Here is an 11906-nt window from a genome sequence, read left to right as displayed (position 1 = left end):
TTATATCTCAAACTCTAAAGTGGAAACTGCAGCTCACATTAAGAGAGCAAGATTTCAGAGTCAGTGCCAAGTTCTTCAGATTTTAATGCAAATGTGGCTGCATCCATTTTTAGCTCTTTGAACTTGGGTGAGTTATGGCAACCTGTTGTTATAATTTAGATACGAGGTGTATCCCAAAAGCTCATGTATGAGATGATGCAAAAATGCTCAGAAGTGACATGATTAGGTTACAAGAGCCTCAACCTAATCGGCAGATTCACCCAGAGGTGTGGATTCAGTGGGTGGTTACTGTGGGCAGGTAGGGAGTGGCTGGAGGAGGTGGGTCACTGGGGACTTGCCTCTGATGTTTATATTCTGTCCCTGGCGAGCAGAGCGCTCTTTCTTTCCTGGTTGCAATGTCCTGAGCTGCTTTCCTCAGCAATACTCTTGCAGCAGGATGTCCTGCCTCAACTTGGGCCCAGAGCAATGAAGTCGGCCGACTGAACCTCTGAAACCATGAGTCAAGACACACGTCTCCTCTTCTAGGTTTCTCTTGTCAGGTCCTTTGGTCACAGGGACTGAAAAGATGACTGAGTCACCTTCTTTTCCCTGTTTCTCTAATGTGGAATATGGAGATGGTAAGACTCTGGGAGATTTACCTTATGCAAAGGCTATGTCTAAATCAGAGAGTCTAAGGCAAAAATTGTCAATGATAAAAAGGACCCTTTGAAATTCTTTCACTTAATCTTAAATTGTAAGAATGTGAGTTCTTAATCTCAAAATTCAACAATTAATTAGTTTTTTTTTTTCCTCCTGGAATTTGGTCCTTGCTAAATTCTCTGGGTCTTTATAGGTCAGAGTCTAGTTTGAAAGAGATATCAAGCCAATATAGAGTGGTTTTGTCTTTTTCTCACTATTTTACTATAACAAAGTTAGCATTTCTATGTACCTCTCTATGCACATTTGATTGACAGCTTCGTGGGCCCTAGGACTTCCTCAGTAGACAATGGGTTTCCCATTGCCTAGGGGAGCATCTGGAATGCTGTAGGGGTGCAGTGGGATATGTGGCTTCACAGTGGGTCCCTGCTTGATGTCTTCTGGAAACTCTTCTGTAGACTCCCTTACACAGGAGGTAATCAAAGACAGAGGGACCTTCTACAGTTAAAGGGGGTTTCATTAGGTGGAGACTTTGACTTAAGTACTCTGACACTATTATCTAAGTTCCTTTCTGTTCTCAAATGTATTTTTTTTTACACACATATTTGCTGACATTGACTTTTGTCCAGGGTAATGCTGATAAAGTTATAAAGGGGTATACAAAAATGGAATATCTGTGACTTCTGCCCTTCATGGTTTTATGATAGCGATAAAGGATACGAGTAGATAACGTTTTGGTATATTAGCATGACGGACTGGTTTATGCCTGTACAAACCTTAGATATGCAATGTCATTACCTCATTTCTATAGGAGAAGCATGAGAGGTGTGAAGAGGGTAAGGACCTGCAATCTCACCCACCTAATAGGCATAGGAGGAGGGTGCCTGCCCAGCAGGTGGCTCTGAGCCCCACTTTCCACCCCAAGTCCAACTTCTCAGCTGTGTTTGGAGGCTGTGCAGAAGGGGGTGGTGGGTCTCATGAGCAGCCACAAGTGGCCATGCTACCGACTCAAATGGGGGTGGGCAGCTGATTGACAAGGAGCCTGTCCAAAGTCCATCGCATGCTACTGTTTTCCTCCACATCCCCTGAAGGCAGGTGTCTTCTCTTTGCTGAGTTTCTTTGAGGGTCTTCATTCATAGGAGGTATGACAGAGCCAATTTCCGGATCGGTGACCTTTTCATCTGGATGGAGGGATGGGTTGATAGTTTTATGAGTGTTTGTCTGTGAATTGTGGCCTCCAGGGCCCAGAAGCCTGTTTCACATCATTAGCAGGTACTTTTTTTTCTTTGAAAAAAATATATAAATAAATTTATGCTGGCCTGGAGGAGTGCCCACTGACTTCTCTCGGCAGTAATTAAATGTCCAGACTTCTGGCAGAAGCTGGAGTGGGCATCTTTTTATTAGCTCTTTAGCATCTTGTCAGATGCTAAAGAGCTAATAAAAAGATGCTAGTATGTTTAAGTCTGTCCTGCCCCAGGGAAGCACTTTGTTTTGGAACCTGACTAGGAGTGCTCAGGGCCCTGTGTCTCCTGATGGATAAGCGGTCATGTGACATTTTAAAGCTGCCTTGCTGCTTGCTTAGAAGAGAAAAACACTGGCTTTGAAACAGCTTCTGCAGGGCCCCCAGCGCTCAACTGACCATGATCTCCTAAAGGGTCACCCTGGAAGAGAGGGAGAGAAGGAAGTTGGTGTGTTTCCTTAAGGGGAGTCCTCTGGAGAGGACACTGAGTTACACCAGCCAAGCCAAATTCAGCTGGGAAGATCCAGACAGAGACGATGTGAGGGGTCGGGTAGGAAGCAAGGTCAGGCTGGTCTAACAAGCCTTTCTGCCGCAAGTAGGCTTCCCTGTTAACAAGTGATAAAAACTCAAAGGCCAAATAGAGCAGCAACTGGGGCATGTACTTGAGAAGGGCATTTAAAGTTTATTGCAAGGTTGGATTGAGGACTTCTCTGGGACTCTGGGACCTTGGCAGTTCTCAGACCCGAGCCCTTGGTGTCACCTGCACTCCCAGTCAGCCTCTGTCAGTGTGGTGTCCAGCAGGCTCAGAGATCACAGGCCAGTGGGAAGCTGATATTTGCTTTTGCTCCCTTCCCCAGGGATCCTTGAGGAAACAGACCTCGGTCAAGTGCCCATTTTTGAGAACATAAAGAGGCACATGCCAGGGGCCAATGCTCCTCATTCTTGGGAGAACTGAAAAAACAAGGTCCCCACGTTCTTTTAGGAAGAGCATGATCAGTCCCTGAGTATTCAAAGAAAACCTACCACACAGGGGCCACCAGGGCAAATCTCAAGGAGCTTGTATGACACCAGGTATCTACTGAGGATCTAAATGTCTTAGTTACCCACAGTGTAGCAACTGTGAAAAGTAAGCATTTATGAAAAGAGAGTTTCCCTGAGTCAGGAATTGAAGGAAGGTCCGACCGCCGGCTCTGGCTTGGATAGCTCACGAGGGTTCAGTTAAGATGCTCCGGAGGCTGCGGCTGTCACAACTTGTCTGGGGCTGGAAAAATCCACTTTCCATGTAGCTCAGTCCCAGAGGTAAGTTTACACCATCTGCAGGCCACAGCTCCTCACAAATGGGCCTCCACAGGGCTACTTGGGAGTGTGAATGACATGGGAGCTTGTGTTCCCTAAAGAAGTGGAAAGAGAAAGGGTGGGGGGCAAGAGAGAGAGAGAGCGTGAGAGCTATGCAATGACTTTATATCCTATTTCAAGGGTGCTACAATTTCTGACATATTCTACTTCTGGTCAGCTGGTTGTATGTCCACCACGCCCTCCTGGGGGTCACAGAGTGTGCCTGTTCTATCCATATATAAAACATACTGACCCTGTCCCCAGATCTCCTGAAGACCTCCTTCTGTTATAGCATCAGAAAGTTGGGGTCTGAATCAGGTCCAGGTACAGATCAGGTCCCTGTCCTGAAGAGTCAATGTTATACTCTGGGGAAGAATGTTTATCCCCGGGATGTGAGCCCTTAGGCACGGAAAGAGGGTGAGGTTTTGAGTTAGGTTGACATCAGCTCTGGAGCTGGCTCTGTGATCCCTCTCTGAGGGACCTTGTGTGATGTTCTGAGCCTGGTGAGCTACAGGTCAAACTTTGTGCTTGATGTGCCCGTGCTGGCTTGCATGGATTGGGGATTCGTTGGCCAGTGTGCCAGGCCCTACCTGCCATGCTTCATCCTCATGAAAATACCTGAAGGTTAATCCTGAAGTGATCCCAACAGGGAAGTTATTTGTCCCTGGGAAGCAGGAGGGTGGGGGGGCAGGGCTGGGGTTTGAACCCCAGAAACTGTGTTTTCTCTGCCAAATGAATAGAGTGCTCCAGTTTTCTACTGAGCATATGCTGTGTGAACAGTGAGCTTGGCTATTTCAAGGACACTTTTATTTATTTATTTTTTATTCTTCTGCTCCTGATCATCCATTGGTTGTGACCTGTTTTAAGACCCAAGAGTTTACAGTTATCGCCTGTCAGAGGTGAAGATGTGTCCTTTTTTTTTTTTTTTTTTTTGCTAACACATTGCAAATGGCTGACTATAAATCTGTTTATATTAAGAATTAAGGATTCCACTTAGAAACACTGAAAAAAAAAAACCTAAAATTCTTTTTATTTTTTTTTTGCCCAAATACATTTGCATCAATAGAGGCAAAGATGAGGGAGAACGCTTCTGAGTAAGTCATGCTATTTGGAAAAATACCCAGGGAAATTAGTGATTTCTTGGCTTCTTAATGATGCTTGTCGCTTAGGTAATGTGGGCACTCAGAAGGTTTTCCTGGCTTTGGAAGCTGGAGGAAATGTAAATCAGAGCTGAGGGAGATATGGTGGGATCATAAAGTGCGCTCATCAAACAGGGAGAAAATTCTGTCAGTTCTATTGTCAAGTGAGCAGGCCACCAGCAGAAAATGATTGCTCTATTCTCTTCCCACCCTTTCTTTTTTTCATTCCTAATTACATCTTCTAAACTGCTATTTGGATTTAATTTGCTATTGAAAAAGCACCACTACTTATGGACAACGGTACCGGTACCGTGATAAGAAAATTACACAGATTCCAGTGAGCGGCTTTAGGTTCTCTGCCTCTTTGAAGTATTATGTTAACCTCCTTAAAGAGCACATCTCAGATAAATAAGTTAACTAGTAAAGTGCCTGTATGTTATTGACTACTTCTAAAGCCAAATGTTCCAAGTCCCATGAGATTTTACTTTTCAAATAAAAGCAGAATAGCCCAAGCACGGGCTAATAAAAATCAACTGGGGAGGCTTCAGTCTGCCAGCTGCCCTTTTTATTAAACCAAAGGCTTCAACCTTCTAATTTCCTGGTGAAAACGTTACCAAACCCAAAAGAACAAACACACATCCTTCCACATCCATGGGGCTGTGTTCCCAGACCCCCTCGTGGGTACTTGGAAATCAGGGCAGTACAGAATGGGTATATATATTAAGTTCTTTCCTACACATGTGTATCTGTGATAAAATTTCTCTTCTTTGTCCTTTTGTGGGTGCATTTTACATGATAGTGGGCTCATTATCCATATTTGCCCATGCACAGAACATAACTGATCCATCTAATTCATCAGGGTCTCACTGATCCACCTAATTCCTCAGGGTCTCCCTTTCTCGTCCCTCCTCCCTCTCTTTGATCTGCTTGCACTTGTCTACTGATTTTCCTCCTATTGCCTTAACTAATGTATTTTTTACTTAAAGGAAGGACTTTGTGGCTTCCCTTTGGATTATCTCAATTGCTGACATCACAATTCTTGCATTTTGGGGTCACTATTAAGTAAAATAAGGTAACTTGAACAGAAGAACTAATACTCTGGAGCAGTAGCTCTAATACCCTGGATTAATGGGCAGGTAGCTTATACAGCGTGGATACAGTGGACAAAGGAATGATTTACATCTCAGCAAGACTTAATGGGACTCACATAACGAATCACTCTGTTCAAAATATAGCACAATTGAAGATTTAAGAATTAGTATTTTTGAAATTTTCCATTTAGAATTCTCAGAAATTGATCAAGGGTAACTGGAACTGCAGAAAGTGAAACCACAGAGAAGGAGAGACCCCTGTCAATCAAATGATACCCAACCTCCTTTGAACTGCATCATTCAACAAATATGTAGCCACAGACTTGATCTCATTTCTTTGGGGTCCATATGTGTAAACACAAATTACATATCCATTGGCTGAGCTTTCTTAAAATTCACTTGTGGGGTTGTGAATTTCCCCGCACTGTTTATTGACAGCCTGAGGGTTGGTGATAACAATGTTTAGAAAACCTGCAGGTCTGGTTCCTCTGTGCTTTTGTCATCTCCCAGCTGGGCCAGATGGCCCATTGGTCCAGAATATGGTCTTTACAGGAGGTTTCTGACTATATAATGGGGTAGTGAAGAGAAAGCAGCCTATATAAACCCGATGACAGGGTCTAGACGGTGGCGAGCCATTAGTAAGTGTTTATCATCGTAATTGTAGTTAAATACAGCTTTTCTTCCTAAAGAGATGAAGGAATGGACAACAGGGTGTCAGGAGCTTTGCCCCTTTGGTGATACATGTGATTAGCAAACCACTTAGAAGCTCTGTCTTCAGTTTGCTGTCGTGAGCTGTGGCAGCTTGTCGTACAACTTCCATGGATTCTGTGACCTGGAATCACATTCAGAACTCCCAGGAGGACTCATGTCACCATGCATGCATAGATGGCTTTGTGTGGTTGCAGAGAGGCCATGACACTGGCACATCCCTGGAGCAGCACTCTCTGACCAGAGGAGAATCTCACCAACTCTCCCACCCCCTGTAGCAAAGAGCAAGGGCCCTGTGTTCCCCTTGAAAACACATGATTCCTGTGGTAATCTGTTTCCTTATTAAGGCTGATTTACTTAAATGTTCCCAATCCTCTCTCTTTCCCCATATTTTACTATTTTACTGAAGTTGAAGTAGCATACAGGCAAAACAAACCCAACAACAAAACCCTTGAGGTTTTTTTCCTTGCTGAAGAAGATAACCCACCAGGCCAATTCTGCTCTGTCCTGTTCACAAGTTCACTGAAATATCAGTGATTTGCACCAATCTATAGCACTCTGGTGCACAAGGCCTCTTAGACCCACACAGATGCAAATTAGATAAAAGTAAACATTGTCTCTAATCGAATGATGTGCTACTTAAGTTAAATCAATGGGCCCACATTTCTAGCCTGAATAAAACATGGATCCTTAATAGAGTTATGTCCTCCAGTCAAGTCTAATGGACCCTGTGGCACTAAGATTGAGCTATAAAGATGTGGCTGCAAGGGCTGTAAGTGTGAGAGCCCAGTGGACCAGTGGACGGCTGCAGGGTGTACATTTGACATCTACTCCAGGGTGGGTGTGGCCAAAGTCAGGACACCTGTAGCACCTCCCCCAGGAAGCATGGACTCCTTTGGTGTCCACATTTTCTGTTCAATGTTTATTTCCCACAGCAGGGAGAGCAGACAGCTCAGCTGCAGTGTGTGTCCTCAGGGTGTGACCTAGAGGCAAAGGGACAAGTGTTGTTTCCAAGCATTAAGTAGCAAGTTTGCCCTAACCCACATTCCTCCCAAATAAGCAGTCATGGGGGAATCAATCCAGGCCAAAGCAAATTCCAAAAGGTGGGGTTCAGTATTACCAGACTAAGCCAGAAGACAAGCCACTGGTTTTATGTTTTGAGTGTTTCCATTCGCCAGGGAAATTCTCCACTAGGCAGGATGCAGCCAGACACACCTGGGCTCACAGAAGGGGACCACACATGCATAGATGGCTCTGTGTTCTGAGATCCCTGGACCTTCCTTGGGAGTTAAGGCAGGGGACACAGGTAAGTCAGTGAGGACAGTACCTCTCACATGTCATAGATTCTGACCTGCACTGGGAGGGAAGAAAGTGGGCGGCCGAGGAAGATACAGTGACGAAGGGCCATTGCGCTGTGTGCAACAGGGAATGTGCAGATTCTGAACCAATTCTAGAGAAGTCATTGTTACTACAAGAATTTGTTTATCAGAAAATAAAGGCTGCAAGTAGCTGATTTCTGAATAAAAATTAAAAAGGGGGTGATAAGATTTTTTTTGTTGTACAGATTATAAATTCAACTAGCATCAGCAAAGGAGAAAGGATTATATTTTGCCCTTTAAATTCAGAAAGAGGGTGTGTGGGTACCTGTGTGTACCTGGAGCTGTGTGCACATAAAGGTTTGTTGGGTTAGTCAGTTTTGCGCTGCTGTGACCAAAAGACCTGACAATGACAACTTAAAAGAGAAAAAGCGTATTTTGGCTCATGGTTTTAGAGGTCTCAGTCCACATTCAGCCAGCTCCATTGCTCTGGGCCTGAGGTAAGGCAGGTCACCGTGGTAGAAGGACATGGTAGAGGAGGCTGCTCCGCTCACACCAGCCAGGACGCAGAGACAGACAGGAGGGGGACAGGGAGAGATATAGCCCCTGAGGCCATGTCCCATGTCTGAGTGACACTCTTCCTCTGCCAGCCCCCATCTGCCTCAGTTACCACCCTGTAGTCCATTCAAAGTATTAACCCATCAAATGGATTAATTCCACTGACAATTCTGCTCTTGAGTTGAAAACCTGCCCAGGTGCCTTTTACCAGTTGCTAGAACTTTTTGTTATTGGCAGTTCCCCCAAAAGCCACATGATTGGAGAATGGAAAAAAATTTTCCCTAGAGAAGAGTCAGGGATTTAGGGCATTAAAGACCAGTTGAAGGTCCATGTTAGAGGTCAGGAGGACTTTAATGTTAGAACTTTGGGAGGAATGTTCTAGCATCTCTAATGATAGTGCTAATGCTGAACTTGGGGGGGAGTTGCTCATTGCCAGAAACAATCCAATCTGATGCCTTCTGCTCTTTCCTATGGCATATAGATTGATTATTTATAAACAGCTTCCTGATCAATAGGTTTGCAGAGAAGTCCTTGTAGTCTTGTAAAGTTGTTGTGAACCTTTTTACCAAATAGAGGACAACCTTGTGTCTTTGAAGATAAAAGATGCTGACCAGTTCCATGGGTTATTTTGTAGACTTTGTTGTTATTGTTAAGGTGTGGTTTTTTCTTCTTGGTGTGTGTCTGTGTGTGCACACATGTTGTGGTCTTAACATTTTGTTCTCCAGTATCCTTATATTGAAACCTAACCATCAAAGCCATGGTCTTAGAGGTGGGGACTTTCAGAGGTGACTTAGCTCATGAGGGTGAAACCCTCATAAATGCCTTAGTGCCCTTACAAAAAGGCCCCATGGAACTTTCTTTTACCATGTGACCAGCATGACCACTTCATGTAGGACCCAGGAAGCACCCTCACCAGATGCTCGATCTGTCTGCACCTTCATCTCCAACTTCCCAGCTTCTAGGAAAGTGAGGAAATTTTTGTTGTTTATAAGCCACTCATTTAACAGTATTTTATTATAGCATCTGCATCGATTAAGACAGATGTGCTTCTATGTGCGTTTTGGTCTTTATTTTATTTTGGCTCCATGTTTATTTTACAAAAGAATGAGTTGGTATTTCACACAAGAATTTCAGATGCAAGTTATTAAAATACTTCAGTCAAATGGCTTAAACAATAAATGTAATTATTAAATGAGTTCTCTGAAGATTCTCCAACTAGTGCAACGAGGTGGGTTCGATCAGGACTAAATCTTCGTATTAGGCACTTTCCCTGCAGAGGTGGCTCTTTTCTTCCCTTGGACTTATACAGCTTGCTGCAGGCCTCAGGACAGGTCAGCAGGGACATCCCACGGTCCTCCCCCATAGAAGGACGCAGAGGGAGCTGCCTTTCCTGATGCCCTCGGAGATATCTCCGGAGCTGACTCCTGGACAAGAGCTCACATGCTTGCTTTCTGGCCTGATCACAGGCAACTTCAGAGCTCTGTATGCTGGACCCATCGGGAACAGCTGTCTGCCCCTGGTAGCTGTGGTCACAGCCAGGGTACTGTGGGCTGTGTACAGGGCTGCCCTTTTGACTTGGTATTTATGTTGTGACCGAGCACATCTACTCTCCTCCCAGGCAGGAGCCTCCTCATCAGGCAGCTCTCCCATGGCCTCCTGGGGAAGGCAGGAGACACTCTTTTTCTTTCAGTGCTCAGAGCTCCACTCACCCCCACCCCTGCTCCACAAGACTCAGAAGCTTTTTGCCCAGGGCCTCCAGTCAGCGAGGTGACTACCGACCTGTGCTGACCACCTTTTCACAGAGTCACAGAGAGTGGTGTGCAGGAGCACTCTGGGGTTTAGCCTCTTGCTTGTTTTCTTGCAGAGAGGGGCCTGCTACTCCTCGCCTTCAGCCTTGTCCTAAACTGCTCCTCAGTACCCAGAGGCTCAGCTCAGCTCAGTCCTTTCGAGTCTCAGCTTCGTATGTTTCACCTCCTGACTGTCTCTGGACTGATCACGTGGTCAGGAGTAGGGATGTGCTGACTGATTGGAGCCACTTGATTACTACCCTGAATCTGGAGTTGGCTTGCAGACACCCAGAGGGTGCAAGAGAGGGGAAGACTCCTGTGGGAACATCAGGGAGCCTTCTGAGCCCTTGGATGGACACTGGGCATCTCTGGCTGAAGGCACCTGGCCCCACCTTCGCATCCCTCCACAGCCAGGCTTACAGTTAATTGTTTCTCCTTGGTGAGCCAGGGTCCCATCAGAAGAGCACAATCACAGGGATTTAAACAGGGAAAGTTCAGCAAGATTATTATCTGCAACAGAGGATTGGAGTCATGAGCGCTTAGTTACTAAGGAGAGCATCAAAGAATATCAGATCAGCAGATACAAGGAGCAGCCAGTGTCTTCAGGGTGAAGACAGATTGCCCTGAGTTTGGACCCTGCATCCTTGCTTGAGAGAAAGTGGCTATAACTCAGTAGATAACAGAGAAGTCACCGTAGAACTGTTATCCAGGATCCACCATGGGAAGACTGCTGGAAATCGTCTACCCTCTCTAGGGCCACAGAAACCTGCTCTTAGGGAAGGTCCCATCAGGGGCCGTCTACTGCAAATGAACCTGTAGGGTTTAGTGGGAGAAGCTGCAGCTGCCAGGTGTTACTGGCCACCATGCGCCCTGCAAGTCTGGGGCTGCAGAAGTTGTCTACCCTGCAGGGGGTTGGGTGCTGGAGAAGCTGCAGGCTGCTCAGGAGCTGAGCTCAGAGGCCTGGAGTCTGCAGATAGGAAACTGAACCAGGGTGTGGAATGCATGGCTCTCTAGTGCCCTCTACTAACGAAGTTCAGTATTGGAAAATCACAAAAAGAACCCATATCCATTTTTTCAATGCAGGTGATAAAGGGTGAATCTGAAGATGAGAGGAAATGAATAACATAAGTGTCAAACATCTCTCTCATAGTTCAATTAGATAATTCAATATTCTCTCAAGTGAGGTGAGATTTAATTTAGAAGGCTCCAAGATAAGCTTTCTTAATTGTAAATCTTTCTTAATTGTAAGTCATATATGTGACTCCAATCCCCTGTTGCAGCTATATATATTCATATATCTTATATGGATATATTTCATATATTTTATATACTCACATACTTTATAATTGCTCTATAGTTTATATATATTCAGATATGTCTGTGCATATATCTATATAAAGTTAATGTATAGTCTATATATCAACTATTATGTATATATCTATATGTGGAAACTATAAAGCAATCATATAAAATGTGCACATTCATAGACTGCATTAATATTTTGTCAAATAGAAAAGAGTAAAGCTAATTTAAAAGAGCTTCCTAAAAGCATTAACTAAGATTAACCCTGGTATGTGGATTTGGCCGCCACCTTGGATATAGTGCCTGAGTGGCCAAGGATTGGGAATCTCCTACATAATTATATAGGAGGAAATGTGACAACTGTGTGGAGGATGGCATTTTCATATTGTCTTAATTACACTCCTTATATAGAGATAAAGAAAAATAAATGAGCAAGGCCACCGAGGTCTCAGTGCCTGGCAGCAGTCTGGGGATTGAGGGGTAATCTCAGGGTTGGGACTGAGAAAGTCTATGAAGTTGCAGAACGTTTGCCTTTCCTGGCTGTGTTTCCTTGGGTGCCTTTTGGAACTGTGACATGCTTTCTGCTGGGCAAATGAAGTGGTCTGTGGTGACCCTTGGAATCTGTGTGCATAAAGTCCAGGCTGAGGACCAGCCCCTGGCTTCCCAGGCACACACTGCCCTGTGTGCTCTTAGGCCTCTTCTGATCTTCAAGTGTCCAGCCCACCTGCCGGCCCGGCACTTAGTTGGGCAACTGGTTACTCTGTGGCAGCAATGTTAGTGTCAGGGAGCACTGG

This window comes from Ictidomys tridecemlineatus, unplaced genomic scaffold (genome assembly GCF_052094955.1).
Source record: "Ictidomys tridecemlineatus isolate mIctTri1 unplaced genomic scaffold, mIctTri1.hap1 Scaffold_254, whole genome shotgun sequence".
Lineage (NCBI taxonomy): Eukaryota > Metazoa > Chordata > Mammalia > Rodentia > Sciuridae > Ictidomys > Ictidomys tridecemlineatus.
The sequence above is the reverse complement of the archived record's forward strand: the minus strand, read 5'-3'. Positions refer to the sequence as shown.